Source organism: Trichosurus vulpecula, chromosome 1, assembly GCF_011100635.1.
Source record: "Trichosurus vulpecula isolate mTriVul1 chromosome 1, mTriVul1.pri, whole genome shotgun sequence".
NCBI lineage: Eukaryota > Metazoa > Chordata > Mammalia > Diprotodontia > Phalangeridae > Trichosurus > Trichosurus vulpecula.
This window is the reverse complement of record NC_050573.1, coordinates 511,502,224-511,524,828: the sequence shown is the minus strand read 5'-3', so window position 1 is coordinate 511,524,828 and position 22,605 is coordinate 511,502,224.

Genomic DNA, 22,605 nt, shown 5'->3' with positions numbered 1-22,605 from the left:
AAGTGAATGTTGGAGGGCAGGTAGGTGGTGAAATGAGTAGAGCACCAGCCCTGGAGTCAGGAGGACCTGAGTTCAAATCCAGCCTCAGACACTTGACACTGTGTGTCCTTGGGCAAGTCACTTAACCCTAATTGCCCTGCCTTTTCCCCTCCAAAAAAAAATTTTTTTTTTAAGAAAAGTGAATGTTGAAAACTTTCTTTATATGCAATTGGAAAAAAATTAAAACTATTAAAAAAAGAAAAATGATAATCTCACTGTAATGCATTCTGGTCAGACCACATCTAGAATTTTATGTTCACTTCTAAGTACCATAATTTAGGCAGAACCTTAATAAACTGATACTACTGAGAGGAAAGAAACATGAAAAGTTTCAAGGTCATTTCATATGAAAATCATTTGAAGTAACTGGAGATTTTTAGCAAAAAGAGGAGATTTAGACAGGGATATGAAAGCTGATTGCAAGTAATTATTGGGTTGTCACATGGAAGACAGATTATACTTGTCTGAGATCTTATCTGAATCCCATTAGAACAGCTAATTCTATTTTGTGTATTTTCTGATATATTATAATTTGTATAATATCCATTTCTGTATGCTTTTTTTTAGATAGATGGGTTTAATTGGCAGTGGTAATGGTGGTGGTGGGGTGTTTGTGTGTGTGTGTGTGTGTGTGTGTGTGTGTGTGTGTGTATTTGGTATCACTATCATTTAGTAGGTGTTCATTGTTTTCCTAATATTGAATCAGCACTTCGTTCTTGATATAAATTCAATCTAGTCATAATGTGTCATCTTTTTGAAATACTGCTGTAATCTTTTTGCTAATGTTTTATTTAAATTTTTGCGTGGCTAATCATTAGAGAAATTGATCTATACTTTTCTATAGGTTTCGGTATCAAGACTATATTTGTGTAATAGAAGGAAATTGGCAAGCTCTTATTTTTACTCATTTTTTTCAACAGTTTAGTATTGGATTTAATTGTTCCTTAAATGTTTGGTAGAATTTGCTCGTAAATCCATCTTGGTATGGATTTTTTTCCCCCTTTTTCCCCCTTGGGAGTTTCTTTTTGTATGATAATGTTATTTAAGTATTCTATCTCCTATTCATCTGGAAAATTTACATTTTTGTAAGTATTCATTAATTTTATTTAGATTGTAAGTTTTATTGGCATATAGTTGGACAAGATAGATCTTAATCATTACTTTTATTTCTTCTCTATTGGTTGTGAATACACATTTTTTTAATACTGGTAATTTTTAAAAAACTAGCTCATCTTATTTATTTTATTTTTAAGTAGCTTCTCATTTTATTTATTAGTTCAATGGTTTTTTAACTTTCTTTTTTGTTAATGTCTCCTTTGACTTTTGGGATTTCTATTTTGGTGTTTATTGGTTTTCTAGATTTTTTTTGGTTGCATGTTTAATTCATTGATCTATTCTTTCACTTTTTTGTTGATGAAAGCATTTAGAAATATAAATTTTCATCTAAATGTTGTTTTGACTGTGTCCCACAAATTTTGGCATGTTTTCTCATTGTTGTCATTATCTTCAATGAAATTATTGATTGTCTCTATGATTTGTTCTTTGACTCTCCCATTGTTTAGGATTATGTTATTTCATTTACAATTAATTTTTAATCTTTGCTTCAAAGGCCCTTTTTTGAATGTAATTTTATTGCATTATTATCAGCAAAACATATTTGATATTCTTGTTTTTCTGTATTTGTTCATGAAGTTTTTATGCCCTGATAAATGGTAAGTATTTGTGAAATTGCCAAGCAGAGCTGAAAAATAGGTATCCTCCTTTCTATTCCCATTCAATATTCTCCAGAGGTCTATCATAGCTGCCTTCTTTAAAATTCTATTCAGATCCTTAAATTCTTTCTTGTTTATTTTTTGGTTAGATTTGTCTAAGTCTGAAAGGGATAAATTTTGATTCCCCACTATTTTAGTTTTACTGTCCATTTCTTTCTCTAACTGATTTAACTTTTCCTTTAAGAATTTAGTTCTTATTCCCTTTGGTGCCTGTATGTTTAGTACTGATATTAATTCATTGTATATTGTACCTTTTAGCAAAATGTAGTTCTCCTATTTATCTCTTATAATTAGGTCTACTTTTGCTTTGTCTGAGGGAAGAGGACTTCCTCACTTTTTCCATTTTTCTTTTCAGATCATCAAAACATAACAGAATCACTCCCCAGCCCTCTGTCTAATTAGACTCTTTTTATAATCCCTGATGACAGTAGAGTTCTGAGTGGTTACATGGTTCATCTCCCTATATGAGAATGTGAACCATTTAATCTTTTTTTTTTATTTCCTTAGGATTGTTCACTCATATTTACCTCTTTATACTTCTCTTGACTCCATGTTTGTGTGTCAACTTTTTTTTACTCAGCTCTGGTGAGAATGCTTGAAAGTCCACTCTTTCATTAGAGGTCTATTTTTCCTCCAGTAGGATTATACTCAGTTTTGTTGGATAGGTTAGTCTTGGTTGTAAGCCTAGATCTTTTGCATTTTGGAACATCATATTCCAAGCTCATCACTTCTTCATAGTGGTGGCTGCTAAATTTTGTGTGATCCTGACTGGGGCTCCTTGGTCCTTTAATTATTTTTTTCCAAATGCTTGTGGATTTTTTCCCTCGACCTGGGAGCTCTGGATATTGGCTATACTATTTCTGGAAGTTTTTATTTTAGGTCTTCTTTCAGTAGATGGCCACCATGTTCTTTAAATTTCTACTTTGTCTTCTGGTTCTAAGATATGTGAATAGTTTTATTTTACAATTTCTAGCCTTTCTTTTTTGTTCATGGATTTTAGATAGTCCAATTATTCTTAAAGTATTTCTCCTTAATCTGTTTTCTAGGTTGGTAGTTTTTCTTATAAGATACTTCATATTTTCTTCTATTTTTTCATTCTTTTTGATTTGCTTTATTATTTCCTGATGTCTCATAGAGTCAACAGCTTCTCTTTGGCTAATTCTAATTCTCAAGAAGTTATTTTCTTCACTAAGGTTTTTCTTCTAAGCTGTCAACTCTCTTTTCATATCCTTCTTTCCTCGTTTTTGCTTCTTTTTCTGTTTTTTCCTCTATTGCTCTCTTTCATTTTGTAAAATAATCTTAAAACTATTTTTAAAAACTCTAACTCTTCTGGAAATTTTTGATTGTGTTGCATGCAAACTGAATTTTTCTTTGAAGCTTTGTAGAATTGGGGAGAGGGGCTCATTCTCCTCTTCTGGGTTGTGTCTCTGAGTTTCTCTTTCACCAGAATAGATTTTTATGGTGAATTCTTTTGTTTGTTGATTTTTCCAACCTATTTCTTCCCTTTCACTTTATATTAGTGTTGGGCTTTGCACACTTCTGGGGAGGATTTTTGGCCTGAGCATCTCTTCTCTCACATCTTTCTGTTGCTTTCACAGATCTGACTGAGGGATTGAAAGCTTTCATTGCTCCCAAAGTGGTCCCTAGACATTCTGGCCGGGTTGGAGGGAAAGCAGAGGCAGTGAGGAGCATAGTACTCTCATGAATATAAAAAACTATGACTACCTCTAGGCCCCACCCCAAAACTTTATTTTTTTAAAAAATTCTGACCATATTTATTTAACACAAAGAACAAGAAAAACAATAACTTGCACCCCAAAAAGTTGCTTATATCTATGGGAACGAGATTAGTATTTTGCATACTCAGAAGAGTCTTCACAGCTGTGGGTATAGCTGCAGCAACTGCTTAATGGGTTTCCTTTTCCTATGAAAAATGGAAGATACAAAGATCACTGTGGGAGAAAATCACCTGACTGAGTCAGGATGATTAAGAGGCAAAGAGCTTGCATTCCCAACGAGACTGTTGGGAATAGTGTTTAGCATCCTGAAACTTTTAACAAAATTTAACTGTTCATATGTATGTATGTATACTTATGGTAGTAAATGATAAAATAGATGAATAATATGCAGTATGCATTTATGACTTGCTAATTTTTTTTAGTTTTCTTTACATATGTGAATTGTCTATGATTTTCTATAGTACACCATAAATCTACAAATATCCCCATGTAGTTATCAATGGCCAGCCTGGGAATAACCAAAACCCTGAGTGTGAAACCCATGATAAACCTGAATGTGAAATCCATATGGAGGGATGACTGTAATCAGGAGGTGGGGTTGGAGTGGAGATCTGTTTATTGCCTTCTTCACCTGAGTTCCACAAGTTCCTGTTAACCCAGGTTTGGGTCTGTCAGCTTGCTCCTGGTTCAGAGTTTCAACAGACTGCTTTAGGAGTCAGCTACTATTTAGGCCACTGGGATGATCTGCTGATTCAAAGCAAATGAACTGTTACCTCCGCTTTGGTCTGGGTCTCTGCACTCTGTTCCTGGGATCAGAGCCATACAGTTATTTTTTTTTTTTTGCTTCTGGAATTTGTTCCTTGCTCAGTGTACAGTTGGTCCCAATGTTTATGATTGTTCCTCTCTGCCTTGCATCCATGACCCAGAATGGGTTAGTTGACCAAGATACCAGATGGTATCTGTTTCTGAATTCATTATTAGCTTAAGGATCCTGTGGGATTTCTTTACTCTGATGTTTTGTGCCCTGGTGCCTTTTCTCATATTCAGTTCCTGGGAGCTAGAAAGCTGCCTGCCAAGGACTCCTGTCTAGACCCTATCCCCAGCATCCACAGACTTCTCTATCTCCCTAAGCTATTCTGGACTAGGAAAAAAAATACTCACTGTGACTTTTTCTTGGCTTTCCTGATCAGAATTCAGTGTAGTGCATTTTCTAGATTTTTGCTGAGGATATGGTGCCAGCAAACTAGACTTTAATGCTTCTTCTTGCTCTGCCATCTTGAATCTGCCCCTCCAAAAGTGATTCTCAAAGCTCTGTCTCTTGCACCACACAAAAGGTTTTCCATCAACAGCATAATGATACCAAGTCTCACATTCAAGCCATAACCATTGATAGCATTTTCTAGACAACAGCCTGGAGATTTTATTCCATTTTTGCAAAGGCATGGCTATTTACATTGTAACAGTGCCTGTATGGGGCTGCTTGTATAAAGTAAAAAAAAGTTTACCTGCCAAATTGCTGCTGAAGGGGAAGGAGAAGATTCTCACTTTCTCTCTTCTGGCTCCCACCTGTGGAATGTGGGCATCACCAGACTTTTCCTTTTTTCTCCCACTAGGCATGACCTACTCCCTAGTCACTGACGGGTTTGGCCCCAGGGCTAAGGGAAGAAGAATTTATGAGTAGTACAATAAGGAAGCCAACTGTGACCCAATAGCAGCCCAGTCCCAGTCAGATAGAAACTATAATTGTACTCATATTGTGCTTAGGAAAAATTGATGCTTTTACCTTTCTCTTCTTCCCCCACACCCCTTTGAGAAGTTTATCAAATATAGAATCAATAAGATTATCTCTCATATAACTCCAGGTGAAAATACCTAACAGTTCTTCATGGAGATTACATGTTCTCTGCCTCTTTCTTTTTCTCTTTTGTACAGTGTTCATCACTGGCCTTCCTTCTGGCTTCCCATTCACAATAAGGAAACACACAAATTAAAAGCTGCTGTGATCAATCAAATCTTTATCTTTAGCAGGCATTCAATACTAATTAAGTAGAAGCGTAAACAAACTTTAAAGAACAATAAGCTTTGAATTTAACAAAACCTTCCTGATGGGAAAAAGTGAAGGAGGTTCAGGTAGATATCACTCTTTGCATCAGAACTCTTGTGGAGAAAAATTCAGTAACCAACAGACATTGCCTTTCACCTTGGCCTTTGGTTGTTTCATTGTACTATGTAGCACGCGGCAGTGTGGTGGTGGCCACAGTGGAGCTGCAGTGGTAAAACAGTAATGCATATGCTTTGCTCCAAATCTCCAGTTTTATTTTCTAGTCTCCATCCTCTCTGCTTCTCTTTATCTCTATTTGTCTCTCTCTGTCTGTCTGTTTTTCTCGCTGTCCATCTGTCTGTCTCACTTACTCTAGAATTGTAGACCTTGTATACATTCTCTTCTGATCTTGTATATCCCAGCTCTCCTCAACTCTCCTCCCAGGAGAGGTCAAAGCAACGTTGTCTCTTTAAGGTTCCTACATCTGTCAGAGGTTTAAATAGCCAGGTAAGGGGACTTTACATGGTCCCAGAAGAAACTGGTCTCCTATACCCTATATAACATGACAAGCACATATATGACCTTTCAGCAATTTTATATATCCTTCTAAGATGGAGGTGTTTCCTCATGGTAATCTGAGAAGAGCAGAATAGATTCAAAAAGATAAAAATTAAATAAAACCTGTCCCCAAGCAGCTTAAATTCTACTGGAAAAAACATGCACACAGATAAATAAATAGAAAAAAAGAAAGTGGGTTCCTGGCAGGTAACAAGAGTACTAACAATGGAGAATATCAGGGAGGTCTTGTATAGAAGGTGAGATGAGCTGAGTCTTGAAGATAGCTAAGCAAATATTAATAGAAAAAATAATATGAACACAGTGGGGAAAAAACATACTTCCTGATCCATGGATTTTTCAGTGTTGTCAGCAAAATAGGGTAATTATAAAGCAACACTCGTAGCAGTTATAATTACTTGAAACAACTGTAAAACAACAAATTAAAAGTTGCTTTGTGTGAAACAGAAACCCAGAGAAGAGGGAGAGATATGTAGGCTGGAGACATGATGGTAGGCTTTTATGGAGGAGGGGGAGATTTGACCTGGACTTTAAAAGATAGGCAGAGGAAGGTCCAAGGTCAATTGAATCTCTCAAGTGAAGGCAGGGATACAAGAATCTGACTCATTCTCTGGAAACAATGAAGAAAGGACTATGCTTTACACTCTGTTAACAGATTTTCTTGAAATTTTCAAGGTATATCCAAGAGAAAGTCATATGTTACTGTATCTTAAATACATTTACCCAAATGAGAGTGTGTGAATGATTTCACCACCAATAGCAGAAATAAACTTGTGAAAGTAGCAAAACCCAAAGGAGTTTCTCTCTCATTTTTAAGGGGCCTTCAGGGCAGAATTAGGGTGTAGGTTTTCTTCTCCTTCATGCTGTCCTTATAACTTTCTCTTCTCCAGTATCACAATTTACTTCTCTGTGAATCTCTGGGTACAGGGAATGGTTCTCATTGTCATTCTAAGGAAGTTTCCTGAGATGTCTAGAGGTTAAGTGACTTGCCCAGAGTCACACACCTCATAAGTGTCAAAGTCAAATTTGAACCCTCAAAGTTTAAGACTTTCTGCTCTGCTACATTCTGTCTTGCTGTTATTAAAATAATGCCTTGGTGTGAGGCACCAATAGAGGATTAATAGCTTAATGGTTCCCTGTGTTGCTTGTGCAAGGGGTAATTCCTTAACCCAAAAGAGTTAATTTCTAAAGTGAAATTTAAGGCATTAGCTGGTAGGAGAAATTTTTTTCCCCCAAGGTGGTCAATGGGTGGTGAGGGAAGGGATTTGAAGGAACAGGAGCAGAGGTGTACTTGAGTCAGGTACAGATCCTTTATGAGAGCCGATTGTTAAATTTTTAACATTAGCATTTACACCTCAGAAATATGCAAATGATTCAAATCAAGGCTTAATTTATTGTTTGGTTAATCATCTAGACTTAAGAAAGTGAAAAAGAAAATGTTACTAATGCAGATTAAATTTTGAAGTGTGTCCTGCATGGTTTTCTTTTTTGAGAACCTATTGTTAAACATTCACAAAATCATAGCTTTAGTACTGTTTTACCCCTCGCCTCATGTTTCCTGCCTCCTCTACCTCCTAAGAGAAGTTCTGCTGCAGCATCAGAATCCAGTACAAAGGACTTACCACCATGAGGAGTTAATTTTACCTTTTGATATAAAAACTTGAACTAAAAGGAAGCCTTAGCTTAAGGTAAGGTCCAGGAGTGTTCTGGTAAATGTTTAATATCCAGCTGTCTAAAAGCTAGAGACACACTTTGAAATTTAATCTGCATTATTAACATTTTCTCTATTCACCATAGGGGAGAGGGAACCTGTGGCCTCAAGGCCACATGTTGCCTTCTAGGTCCTTGTGTGTGGCCATTTGACTAAGTCCAAGTTTTACAGAACAAATCCTTTTGTTAAGGGGATTTGTTCTGTGAAGTTTGGATTCAGTCAAAGGGCCATACCTGAGGACCTAGAGGGCCACATGTAGCCTTGAGGTCACAGGTTCCCCATCCCTGTGACAATCAACAAAACAATAAATCAAGCCCTGATTTATGGTGTTTGCTGACTTTCAAGGCATAAACACTCACACTGGAAGTATAACAGTTGGCTTTCTAGCTATTGGCTCCAGCACATCCCTGGAGGATCCACCAGGAAAAATATACCAGTAGTTATGAATCTGTAGATAGTTGCTTATATCTGAATCATGAAGATGACAGATGAGATTTAGAGGCCAAATTTTTAACAGATATTTAGAAATCTTGTCCTTCTTTTGTATAATTTGTGGCTACTAGCTATTCATTTCTGTAATGAAGAGCATTTTCTTTAAAATCCATTATATTTCATTGGACCAGATGAATTTATGAGAAAAGAAAAGCTCCTTAGTGGTAATTATTTTCAGAAGATTTGTAACTAAAATGGGTTTCTGACTCTCAGCAATCCTCAGAGCCGGTGATGAATGCCAGCATTTTTACTTTAATTTTTATATCTTATTTAAAAATGCCATTCTACTCATGAGGAAATAGAGGGATTAAATCATACATATATACACGCAACATATATATTATAGACGTAATTATGCCTAATTACATACATACATGCATATATACATAATACATAATAATAATACATATGTAAGTATGGGGTGTTCAAGGAGGATTAGCACTTCTGGTGTGAGGGCTGCTGAGGCTTTTTCAGGGCTGTTCATCCACCTTTAGTGTCCACTTGTCACCCAACTCCCACCTGTGGCTTCAAGAAGCTATAGCATGCTCAGCAGCCACACCCTGGTAAAACCACCTCAGCCAATGGACTCAACCACTTTGAGGGTAACAATAGGCCTCAAACCTGTTGGTGAGTTAGGGGATGTCTACCCCAAGTATGTGAAAACCGTCCACCCTCTCAATCCTCCCTCGCCTTCCCCCAGAATGGGCAGATGAGAACAATTTGTTAGAAGAGGAGGCTAAAGTGGGCTCTGTGGAATGATGAGAGCTTGCTTAGACATCAAAGACATCAAGGTCATCCACCAAATTTGGAGCCATCTCTGGTCATCTTGACTTTTGTCCTGCCGCTGGACTTCAATGACTCTGGAAGAGAGAGTGAGGATGATGACTCTGTGCAACTCCACTTAAACGCAATTCATGCATGAATCAAGACATCACCCCATGATCACACCTCTTCAAAAATGAAGGACAAACAGTATAATATATTATATGTATAATTATATATTAATATATGCATATTTTATATTACGTATACAATGTGTGTACACATATATTGTATATATGCACACACACACACACATATATACATATATTCTTGCTAGAAGGTGATATAATTGTTCTAAAACAGCAACATGAAGAATTCCTTACCTTTTTGAAAATTCATAGGATATTGTGTGCTCACTCCTAGCCCCACTTTTTTCTATTAATACTCTTCCTCGGTCGGTGAGCTGCAATTGTAAGTCTATGGCATGTTTTATGGAAATGTTGACACAGACTCTATTTTGGAGCATTCTTTTTCTTACTTTCAGACTTGACATTAAAGCACTGACTCAGAGATAATCATAAATTATACTTTAAAAAAATAAAGCTACTTATCTCAATTCCTCAGAGTGGACCATGTCAGATGGGGAAAAGGCCTAAGAGTCAAAATTATTTGTAGCACAGAACACATTTGGCTCTCGAAAACTGTTCAAAATGTCTGTTTGATTTCCCTTTTCAAAGATGTAAGACTCAAGCTAAAAAGTGGTTTAGAAGGAAAACCCCTCTCCTGCCATGCTTCGAATATAGGCAGTGGTTTTTTACTTGAGCTCTCTAACCCACTGCTTCAGAAAGATGAATTGAATTATGCAGCTCCTCAGATTTCTCAAGTCATTTTGCTTGCACCTTTACACTTATTATGTCTTATTTTGCCAGAATTATTTGTGTCCTCTAATATAGAAGAGGAGAAAAGCATTGAACTTGGAGTCAGGAGACTTGGGTCTATCATGTGTGAGCTGAGTGGTTCAGAGTGAATAACCTCACCTCTGCACCTCAATTAATTCATATATAAAAAGGGAATAACACCACTTATATTACCTATCTCACAGGATGACTGTGAAGAATGAAGTTGGTAAACCTTAAAGTAATGGATAAATGTCAGTAATTACTATTTTTAATTCTACCACCACAGGATCAAGGACTTTATTTTTGTCATTTTTGTACCTCCCATAGCATTTAGCATAGTTCTTTGCATAAGGTGCTTGACATTGAATTGAGTAGCTCTACTATCTCTTCTTCTCCCCTCTTCCTCATCCCCAAATTTCCAAGGAAGTCAGTCACTTTTTGTAGCAAGGGGACAGTGATACTAAAAGCCTCTTTAAAAAAAAAAAGAAGAAAATTATGATTCATTAATGAAATTGCTGGAAGATGAGACCTTAGTTTACGGGACAAGCCTGAGGAGTTTCTACTTGAATGGGGTCATCAGTTTAAAATTATACTACTGATATACTTCCATATTTCTAAAATAAGACTCCAAATGGAATAGACTTGAATTCTTTTGCAGCAAATTTGTGTTATGGAGGTTCAAAAAGAAAGGTGGTCTTGCTGGGTGTGAGATACTTGTGGAAATTTCCTGTCAATTCTTGGTTTGTGGGGTCATGATACCTACAGCTGAAAGGGATCTTAAAGATCATGTTAGTTTTTTTTAACATTTCTATTTGAGTTCCAAATTCTATCCCTCCCTCCCTGAAACAGTAAGCAATAGGATATAGGTTATACATGCTCAATATGTAAAACTTCCATATTAGTCATTTTGGACAAGAAGACTCAAAAGAAAAAAAATGAAAGTGAAAAATAGCATGCTTCATTCTGTATTCAAACAATATCAGTTCTTTCTCTGAAGGCAGATTAGTCCTTTGGGAGTGTCTTAGAGCGTTGTATTGCTGAGAATAGCTAAGTCATTCACAGTTCTTTGTTGAACAATATTGCTGTTACTGTATACAATGTTCTCCTGGTTCTGTTAACTTCACTATGCATCAGTTTATGTATGTCTTTCCAGGTTTTTCTGAAATCATCCTGCTTGTCATTTCTTATAGCACAATAATATTCCATTACAACCATATACCACAACTTCTTTAGCCATTCCCCTATTGATAAGCATACCTTCAATTTCCAATTCTTAGCCACCACAAAAAGAGCTTCTATAAATACTTTTATAGAAATAGGTTCTTTCCCCTTTTTTTGGATGTCTCTGGCACATATCAGTATTGCTGGGTCAAAAGGTATGCACAGTTTTATAGTCCTTTGGGAATAATTCCAATTGCGCTCCAGAATGGTTGGATCAGTTCACAACTTCACCAACAGTGAATTAGTGTCCCACTTTTCCCACATCCCCTCCAACATCCAAAATTTTCCTTTTTTGTTATATTAGCCAATCTGATAGTGTGAAGTGGTACCTCAGAGCTGTTTTAATTTGTATTTCTGTAATCAATAGTGATTTAGAGCATTTTTTTCATATGAGTATAGATAGCTTTCTTTTCTTTGTCTCAAAACTACCTGTTCATATCCTTTGACCATTTATCAATTGGGGAATGACCTGTATTTTTATAAATTAGACTCATTTCTCTATATATTTGGAAAATGAGCCTTTATCAGAGATACTTGTTGCAAAAATTTCCCCCAGTTTTCTGCTTTCCTTATAATTTTGGTTGCATTGGTTTTGTTTGTGCAAAAACCTTTTAATTTTATATAATCAAAATTATCTATTTTACATTTTGAAATGCTCTCTGTATCTTGTTTGGTGCTAAATTCTTCCCTTATCAATAAATCTGACAGATGTTTTCTTAATTTGCTTATGGTATTACCATTTATACATAAATCATGTTCCTATTGTGACCTTATCTTGGTATATGGTGTGAATGTTGATCTAGATCTAGTTTCTGCCATAGTGTCTTCCAGTTTTCCCAGCAGTTTTTGTCAAATAATGAATTTTTGTTCCAAAAGCTTGGATCTTTGAGTTTATTATATACTAAATTACTACAGTCATTTACTATAACATAATTTGTACCTAATCTATTCCACTGGTCCACCACTCTATTTCCTAGCCAGTACCAGATTATTTTGATAATTATCTCTTCATAATACAGTTTGAGATCTGCTTTACAGATAATGGTGGCTGATGGTTTTAGACAAACATTACTTCTTATTTTATGGTAAGCTCCATTTATTCCTATGCTGTCTAGTGTTTTTAATAGGAACAGGTGCTATATTTTGTCAAAGGCTTTTTTTGCGTCTATTGAGATAATCATATGACTTCTTTTTGTTTAGTTATTTATATAATCAATTATGCTATTAGTTTCCTAATACTGACCAAGCCCTGCATTCCTGGTATAAATCCCACCTGGTCATAGTGTATGATCCTTGTGATATATTGCTGTAATCTTTTAGCTAGAATTTTATTTTAAAATTTTGCATCAATATTCATTAGCGAAATTGGTCTATGATTTTCCTTCTCTGTTTTGGTTCTTCCTGGTTTAGATATCAGCACCATATTTGTGTCATAAATTTTTTTTGTAAGATTCCTTCTTTGCCTATTTTTCCAAATAGTTTATATAGTATTAGGACTAATTGTTACTTAAATGTTTGGTAGAATTTACTTGTGACTCTATCTGGTTTTGGAGATTTTTTCTTAAGAAGTTCATTTCTTTTTATTTTTTTCATGCATATACATATATTTATGTTCTGTACTTACCCAACTCAAAGACATGCATTTCCAATAGATGAGAAAATAGGATCAAATACACAAGGCTGCTAATTTATATTATAAATAGCTTTCTTTTCTTTTAAGCATATAATACATTCAGTACAGTTTTGCATTCTTTTTTTAAAAATTGCCTTGCTTGTCTGTTTCTTCATTCTGTTCCTTTCTCTATTTTTAAAAAATTACCTTGTTTTTAGTTTTAAACATTTACTTCCATAAGTTTTAAATTTTCTCCACCTCCCACCCTTCCCCCTCCCCCATGCAATCTGATATAGGCTCTACATCTGCATTCTTATTAAACATATTTTTACATTAGTCATATTGTATAGAAGAATTAGAATGAATGGGAGGAACCATGAGAAAGAAAAAACTAAACAAAAAAAAAGAGAGCAAATAATATGCTTCAATCTACATTCAGACTCTGTATTTCTTTCTCTGGATGTGGATGGCATTTTCCATCATGAGTCTTTTGAAGTTGTTTTAGGTCCTTGCATTGCTGAGAAGAGCTAAGCCTATCAAAGTCAGTCATTGCACAACATGGCTGTTACCGTGTACAACATTCTCCTGGTTCTGCTCACTTCACTCAGCATTAGTTCATATAAGTTTTTCCAGGTTTTTCTGAAGTCTGCCTGCTCACCATTTCTTATAGCACAATAGTATTCCATTACAACTATATACCATGACTTGTTCAGCCATTCCCCAATTGATGGGCATCCCCTCAATTTCCATTTTTTGCCACCACAGAAAGAACTGCTATAAATATTTTTGTACATGTGGGTCATTTCCCCAGTTTTATGATCTCTTTGGGATATCAATTTCTTTTTCTAAGATTGGGTTATTTAAATATGTAATTTCCTCTTCAGTTAATCTGGGCAATTCATATTTTTGTAGATATGCATCAATTTCATTTAGATTGTCAAATTTATTGGCGTGTAATTGGACTAAATCACTCCCCAACAATTGTCTTAATTTCCTTTTCATTGATGGTGAATTCTCCCCTTTCATTTTTGATAGTAATAATTTGATTTTCTTCTTTCCTTTTTTTAAATCAAATTGACCCTGTTTATCTATTTTATTGTTTTTTCCCCATAAATCCAGGTTCTAGTTTTATTTATTAGTTCAATGGTTTTCTTACTTTCAATTTAATTAATCTCTCCTTTGATTGTCAGGATTTCCAATTTGGTGTTTAATTGGGGATTTTTAATTTGTTCCTTTCCTAGTTTTCTTAGTTGCATGCCCAATTTATTGATCTGGTCTTTCTCTATTTTATTGATGTAAGCAATTAGAGAGCTAAAATTTCCCCTAAGAACTGTTTTGGTTGCATCCCATAAATTTTGCTATGTTGTCTAATTATAGTCGTTCTCCTTGATGAAATTATTGATTGTTTTTATGATTTGTTATTTGACCCACTCATTCTTTAAGATTAGATTATTTAGTTTCCAGTTAGTTTTTAGTCTATCTTTTCATGACCCTTTATTACACATAATTTTTATTGCATCATGATCTGAAAAAGATTCATGTAATATTTCTGCCTTTCTACATTGGATTGTGAGGTTTTTATGCTCTAATACATGGTCAATTCATGTGCTGCTGAGAAAAAGGTATATTCCCTTCCATTCCCACTCAATTTTCTCCAGAGACCTATCATATCTAATTTTTCCAGAATTTTATTCATCTCCTTAATTTCTTTCTTGTTTATTTTTTGATTAGATTTATCTAGTTCTGAAGGGGGAAAGTTGAGGTACTCCACTAGTATAGTTTTATTATCTAGTTCCTCTTGTAACTCATTCAACTTCTTCAAAACTTTGGGTGCTATACCATTTGGTGCATATATGTTTAGTATTGATACGACTTCATTGTCTATGGTGCCTTTCAGCAAGATATAGTTAGATCTATTTTTGCTTTTTCTGAGATCATGATTGCTACCCCTGCTTTCTTTGTTTCAGCTGAAGCATAGACTCTTACCTCTACCCTGTGCGTATCTCTCTACTTCAATGTGTTTCTTACAAACATCATATTTAGGATTCTGGTTTTTAATCCATTCTGCTATCTGCTTCTGTTTAATGGGTAAGTCCATCCCATTCACATTTATAGTTGCAATTAACTGTGTATTTCCCTCCATGCTATTTTCCCTTAGTTTATCCTCCTCTCTCTCTCACCCCCGTGCTTTCCCTCCTCACAAGTGTTTTGCTTGTAATCATTGCCTTCCCCAATCTACCTTCCTTTTTATCACTCTCCTTTCCCCCTTCTATTATCCTCATACCTTTTAACTTCCCTATTAAGATAGATTTCTATATCCAACTGAGTGTGTATGTTATTCCCTTTTGGAGCTAATTTTGATGAGAGTAGGATTTAAGCTTTGCCTGCCACTCCAACCCCATCTTCCCCTTCATTATAATAGCTCCTTCATGCCTCTTTTATGTGGGAAAATTTACCCCATTCCATCTCCCCCCTCCTTCTTCTTCCAGTGCAATTTTTTTATGCTTTATTTTGTTGTCTTGAGTATCATGCCGTCAGTCACCTTATATCCACACCTTATCTCTCTATATATTCCCTTTTATTTCTCTTATAACAATAAAGTTCTTAAGAGTTACAAATATTATCTTGCCATATAGAACTGCTTATTGAATTTCTCATGTTTCTTTCTTGTTTTGTTTTTATCTTTTTATGTTTCCTTTGAGTCTTGTATTTGAAGGTCAATTTTTTTTTGTTCAGCTCTAGTCTTTTAATTTGGAATTCTTGAAAATTCTCTATTTTGTTAAATATCCATTTTTCCCCCTGAAAGATTATATTCAATTTTTTTCTAGATAGGTGATTCTTGATTGTAATCTTAACTCCTTTGTCTTTTGGCATATCATATTCCAAGCTCTTCCGTTCTTTAATGTGGAAGCTGCTAAATCCTATGTAATCCTGACTGTAGCTCTACAATATTTACATTGTTTCTTTTTGGCTGCTTGAAGTACTCGATTTGTGAGCTCTGGAATTTGGCTACAATGCTCCTGGGAGTTTTCATTTCGGGATCTCTTTCAGGTGGTTATTGGTGGATTCTTTAAATTGCTATTTTGCCCTCTGGTTCTAATATATCAGGGCAGTTTTCTTTGATAATTTCTTGAAAGATGCTGTCCAGGCTTTTTTTTTTTGATCATGCCTCTCAAGAAGTTCAATATTCCTTATATTATCTCTCCTGGATCTATTTTCCAGGTCAGTTGTTTTTCAAATGAGAAATTTCACATTTTCTTCTATCTTTTATTTACTTTTATTATATCTTGATGGCTTATAGAATCATTAGTTTCCACTTGATCAATTCTAATTTTTAAGAAATTACTTTCTTCAGTGAGTTTTTGTACTTCCTTTTCCATTTGGCCAATTCTATTTTTTAGGGAGTTGTTTTCTTTGGTAAATTTTTGTATATCTTTTCTCATACTATTGACTTTTTTTCATGATTCTTTTGTATTGCTCTCATTTCTTTTCCCAATTTTTCTTCTACTTCTCTAATTTGCTTTTTAAAATCCTTTTAAAGTTCTTTCAAGAATTCTTTTTGGGCCTGAAACTAAATTACATTTTTCTTTGAGACTTCACATGTACCCATTTTGACATTATTATCCTATTCTAAGTTTATGCCTTGATCCTCCTGTCACCATAGTAACTTTCTATAGTCAAGTTTTTTTTGAGTCATTTTTTTGCTCATTTTTTCTGCCTTTTTTTGTGACTTGGAATTTTTATGTGAGACTTGGGCTCTGGTCCTGCACTGTCCCAAGCTTTTTATATTGGGGCTTTGGGTCTTACTGCTGGTTTTGACTGGGCTTTGGGGCTTAGATGTTTGCTTTCATTCGAATGTAGGTTAACCTTCTGTCTTGGGGGTGGGGCTTCTCCTTTGGTCTTTCCTGGGTGTGGGGTTTAGGAAGTGGCCTGTCCCAGGGGTGGGGCCTTTCTGATGGGTTGCTGTTGTTAACAGAGTCTTCTGGTGGCCATTTCTGGAGGAGGGATCTTGTTGCTGGTCAGCCCCATGGGTGGGGCCCTATTGCTGGGTTGCTAGGGAAATGGGACTTCTCTGCTAGCAGGCCCTGGAAGAGAACTGTTGTTGCTGATCTGTTCCAGAGATGGTTCCCTGTTGCTGGGTTGATGTGGAAACAGAGTCTTTTTTCTGACCGGTCCCAGGGGCTGGGTCTTGCTGTTGGCCAGCCCTGCAACTGGGCTTCACTACTGACTACCAGTAGAGTCAAGGCCTTGCTGGTGGCTTGTACTGGGGATGGGGCCTTGATGTGCTGCATAGACTGCTCACTTGCCTAGGAGGCTGCTGGTTTGCAGGAGGGTGGGGCCTTGCTGGTGGACTTGCCATAGTCTTGGAGCCTTGCTGTGGGCCCCCTGCTGTGAGGCTGGATGATGCTGCTGGTTTTAAACCTTGCTCCCTCCCACCCTCCCCCACCCCCATGAGACAGACTTTTCTTGCCCAGCTGGTAAGTTGCTTCCCTGCTCCTGGATTAATTTTGAGGTGGTTTTGTAGTTGTTTGGAGGGCAATTTGTGAGGGCTTCAGAGGTTTTCTTCTTTACTCCACCATCTTGGCACTGGAAGCTCCTGTATTAGTCTTAATCCATTTTACAGATGAGGAAAATGAGGCCCAGAATGGGGAAGGAACATGCTTAAAAGAAGCAGGATTCAAACCCAGGCCATCTATCTCCAAATCTGATATCCTTTCCACTACAATTGGTTATCCTACCCCCTCTTTCCTTAATCTTCATTTTTGTGGCTGTTTGGCACAATAGCAGGGGCCTGGTCAGTCCATAGAATACTACTGTAGGAATCTTGGACATAATTTCATAAAATTATGATGCATAAACTTCATTCAAAAAACTCTTAATAGCCACAAGAATTGAAAAGAACTCTTACATAGTTATGTTATTATTAAATTCTCACTGCAGACCATAAATACTTTTAAAATCACATCATGTGCAAAGTTAAGTGGTTTATTTTTTAAATAATAGATAATGGAATCAGCTCATTATGCTATAAAACATGTTTTATGCTGGTGACACTTCCCATTTGATGTTTCACACATGGTTATTAAGTAGAAGGTTATAATATGCTCTGCAGTTCCACCTGCCTACTATGGGGAGGATTTGGACTGTGGAAGTGACCTGATGAAGAAGCAGCAAACAGCAGTGGCAAAGGTAGCAGGGCTCCTTGCAGACTCTGGCTACCTGTTCCCCTGACCCAGAACCATGTGTTGAGTTGGCTGTGGTGAGAGGAGGTCAGAGATCCCTGCAAGCAACCAGACCACTGAGTCAGAGAAATGCCAGCCCTCCTGAATTCCAACCAAGGCCCTGATTCCAGCATTGCTGTGTCTGTGACCAATCTTAGAAGAAGGGCTAGTGGAGCAGCTGTGGGGACTGTGTGGGGTGTGCCTTTTTACCTGCACAAAGGGGTCCTAAAACTCCCTGAGCCCTATTACTGCCAGACAAAGCAACTCCAGAGAATCAGAGTTTCAAGGCACCTATGGCAGGGGAAATAGAACTTGAGACCTGGTGTGAATTAGAATTCAGCAGCACTGAGGCTTCAATGTCTCAACTTTCTGGTTGCTAATACAGACTTCCAGCTTCATCCGGCCCTGTCTAACTCACCAAGGAACAAGTTCAGTTGAATTGGCAGCCAGCCTCTCCCAGGCGATATGCCACCATTGTATATGACGGTAAATCCCTTTCATGGTAAGTCTACAGTCCCCAAGCCCCCAGATACACATATTCACTAGTCACAATCTAAATTATTTGTTTCATTTATTTGATAAGTACAGCAGATCTTAAGCTTGAAAAAACCATTTTAGCAGGATTATTTGCAGGCCCAGTCTAAAGGAATGATCTTGTTCTCAGAGAGATGGGTAAAATTAAGATTGAGGAGTTTCTGAAGTATATTATGTCTGTCATTAGACCTGTCCAATGCCACACCCCACTCCCACACCTCCCCTCATCTTATTCCCCTGTTTACTAAGCAAAGTTTATGGTCATCTAGTGTTTAGATCTATTAATATTAAGAATGTCCTGGTGGGTAGTCAGTTGCTCATAAGATGGAAAGACAGCTTTTGAACAATGCAATTGTGTTGTCTTGTTTCTCCCGAACAAAAATATTCTTACATTAATGTAGCAGAGTCCCCAGGCCTGAAGAGTCCGCTGGTGTCTCAAGGAAGCATATACATTGTCCTTTCCCTTGCTTCCCCAGTGTCATGCTGAAAAGAGTCTCAAAACAGTTGATCTGACACAACCTTATACAGTCCCTCAAGTACAGGTGAAAAATGACAGTTAGGGGCAGCTAGGTGGCACGGTGAGTAGAGTACTGGCTCTGGAGTCAGGAGGATCTGAGTTCAAATCCAGCCTCAGACACTTGACACATTACTAGCTGTGTGACCTTGGGCAAGTCACTTAACCCCAATTGCCCTGCCTTCCCCCCTCAAAAAAACCCAAACAAAAAATGACAGTAATCCCCCAAAAGGAAGTTATGCATATTCAACAAGCAAGCAATATTTCACAAAGTTTGCCAAATATTACTGCTTATTTGAATGATCTTTTTTTTTAACCCAAAGGTAAACCAAAGACAAAGAAAACTTGTTTTCCTATTTTAGAAGGAAACCTGCCTGGTCTCTGCTCAGACTAAGTAGAGCTCTATCCAAAGGGCATTGGGACCTGGGGTCAACCGGAAGTTACTGTTTTCTCTCAGGTAGAGAGATCAAACTAACTTAGCTTGTGATTGCAGATTAGTTCTAAGTCTAAGGGAGCTGTCACCTTCCACCTTTTCCACTAACCCCACCCCACTCCTCTGGACCCATATTCACAGAGCAGGTTCAATCACTGAGTAACTCCAAAGGAAAGGAAAAAAAAAAAAAGGAAATGAAATCTCTCAAAGGACACTTTTCACAACCCTAGAGCACCTGGGACTCTCCGCAGAGGCATCGGGGACTCCAAAAGCGCTCCCAAGTCACTCCACACATCATCTGCTGAGAAACCAATTGTCCTGGGTTGTCCTACCATAATTTCCTCAGTACGTAAGGTCCCTGCCATTGCAAGGAAAATGCTACTAGGATTCCAAAAAAGGCTCAGTTACAGAAAAAAAAAAGCAAAACAATGTTAATTAAGTCCAGAAGATGGGTGAGGCTCTCAAGGAAAGGAATTAAGTACTAACGGTTGATTATGTGGGGTTTCTGGGCACACAGGCAAACCTTTCCCTGTAGACTTGCAAGGCACAAGAATGTCACAATGAAGCAAGTACTCTATATTTGTTTAAATGCAAAAAGAAAATATTAACATTTCTCAACTAGCATTTTAATGATGCCAACACCATACTTCTTATATTACTTGATATCAGTACTTATATAAGATTCAGAAAGTATCAATATTTAACCAGCCAACACATTTAACTCAGCAAATACAAGACCTCACAAAATTATCTCAAATGTCATTGACGAGCGAGCGAACACATGCAGGAAAAACCAAGTATACAATTATGGCCTATTTTGGAAGGCAATTTTCTCTAGGATCCTACAAACTGGGGTATCCAAAAATGAAAGTCCTGAGTAGAGAATCTCTCTAGGGGTCCCTACAAATGTGAAGGCCAATTTTATAATTTGTATGGGGTCTCATTAGAGACCTTACATGTAGCAATTGTGTTTGGCTCATTGTCTCTGAGTCAGGCTGCTACATCTGTCCCTTCAGGGTTCTAGGGCACCTTTTTTCTACTAGCTCCCCTTTAAGAACACTAGCTAGTACTATTCATATGTTATTTCATCGAACCCTCACAGCAATCCTGTGAGATAGGTGTTATTTTTATGCCCATTTTACAGATGGCAGAAACTAAATTGCAGAGAGGTTAATTGACTTGCCCAGGGTAACACAGCTAAATAATTATGTGAGGTTGAATTTGAACTCAGGTCTTCTTGCTTCCAAGTCCAGTGCTCTTACCCAGTTTGCCACCTAGCTGCCTCTGGATTCAGAGTTGAATCTCTACTGTCAATGTTCCCTCCATTGTTAGGAACCAGTGACTAAGCACTCCAGTTTCATTTAACTTCTTAACATCAGTTAGCTTTGGTAAAAGGATATTTCAGGGCAGCTAGATGGTTTAATGGATAGAGTGCTAGGCCTGAAGTCAGGAAGACTCATCTTCCTGAGTTCAAATCTGGCCTCAGACACTAACTAGCCATGTGACCCTGGGCGAGTCACTTAGTCCTGTTTGCTTTATCTGTAAAATGAACTGGAGAAGAAAATGGAAAAACCACTCTAGTATCTTTGCCAAGAAAACCCCAAATGGGGTGACAAAGAGTCAGACATGACTGAAAAATGACTGGACAACAATGAAGAAAGGATAATTACTTCCAAGTTATTGTAAGAACAAATGCATAAACATTTCCCCCCAGCAGCTCAGAGGCATACTCTCCCCTATTCCACCTTGTACTCTGCGGGAGAATTCCTCCAAAGATATGGTTTCACCAATTTCATATCCAAAGGCAACATGTTGTCAGATATTTTTGCCTCACCCACAGCTGGGGTGGAGCCCCAAAGGTCACTCCTAAAGGTCTTTCCTCTCTTTTTTTAAAATTTTTTGGAAGGGCAATTGGGGTTAAGTGACTTGCCCAAGGTCACACAGCTAGTACATGTGTCAAGTGTCTGAGGCCAGATTTGAACTCAGGTCCTCTTGACTCCAGGGCTAGTGCTCCACTTGCTGTACCACCTAGCTGCTCCATTCCTCTCTTTTTGAAGCATCTATACTGGGTTGGCTGCAAAATCTAGCCTGAAATGTTGGGGTGGCAGAGCACCCTTCTGACATTCTGAAACTCACAAAGCTGGAGTCTCTAATCTCATCACCTAAACCAAGAAGGAACAAATGTGGAGGCCAAGGACTGAGGCTCCTTTCTCACGACCACATGCCTCCCCCTTACAGCAGTGTCTCTCTCTGGATGGTGGGGGCTAACGAATCATAAAACCAGTGTACAGCCAAAGATAAGGAGTTAAATGGCCATAGCAGAATCCACTTAGTTGCATGCCTCTCATTCGCCATATCATTGGCTGACCAGAATCAGGTGCCCCATATCTATGCATGTTCCATAGTGTCTCCAAAGTTCTTACATGTCATCATAACCTTCCCAGAAGCAAGCTCGTGAGCTTCTCCAGGTGAGAAATTACCAAGCAAGCTGATGCTTTTGGTTAAATACACCCAGTTCCTTTAACTGGTCTTCATATAAAATTATCTAAAGTACAGGGCAAAGAACAAATCTCTGGTGCACTGGAAACCAGTTTCCAAATGGGCATCAAATCATTAATCATTCTTTAGTCTGTCCATTCGGGCAGTTCTTAATCCAACTAATTATATTGTCAAACAATCTCACTGTCTTTTCTACACACAGGACATGAAAGACTAAAATGCTTGGCTAAAATCTCAATAAACTGGATGTAACTTAACAGTAGCACCAGCAAAATAGGAAATAAAGTTACATTAATGTGAATAATGAATCTATGAAGTTGCACTATGTGAATTAGTGCTGTATGTTTCCATTGGACTGGAACAAATTATATTTTACATAATTACAACTTCTAATAGTGTGAAATCAATATTCACACTAAACAGGACGTAGCTGCAGTCAACCCGTTCCTGTTAAAATCATCCTGGATCTTTATAATCATCATTTCATTTTATAGATAGCTATTTCATTTTTATTTATTATTTTCTAGCTATTTACTTCA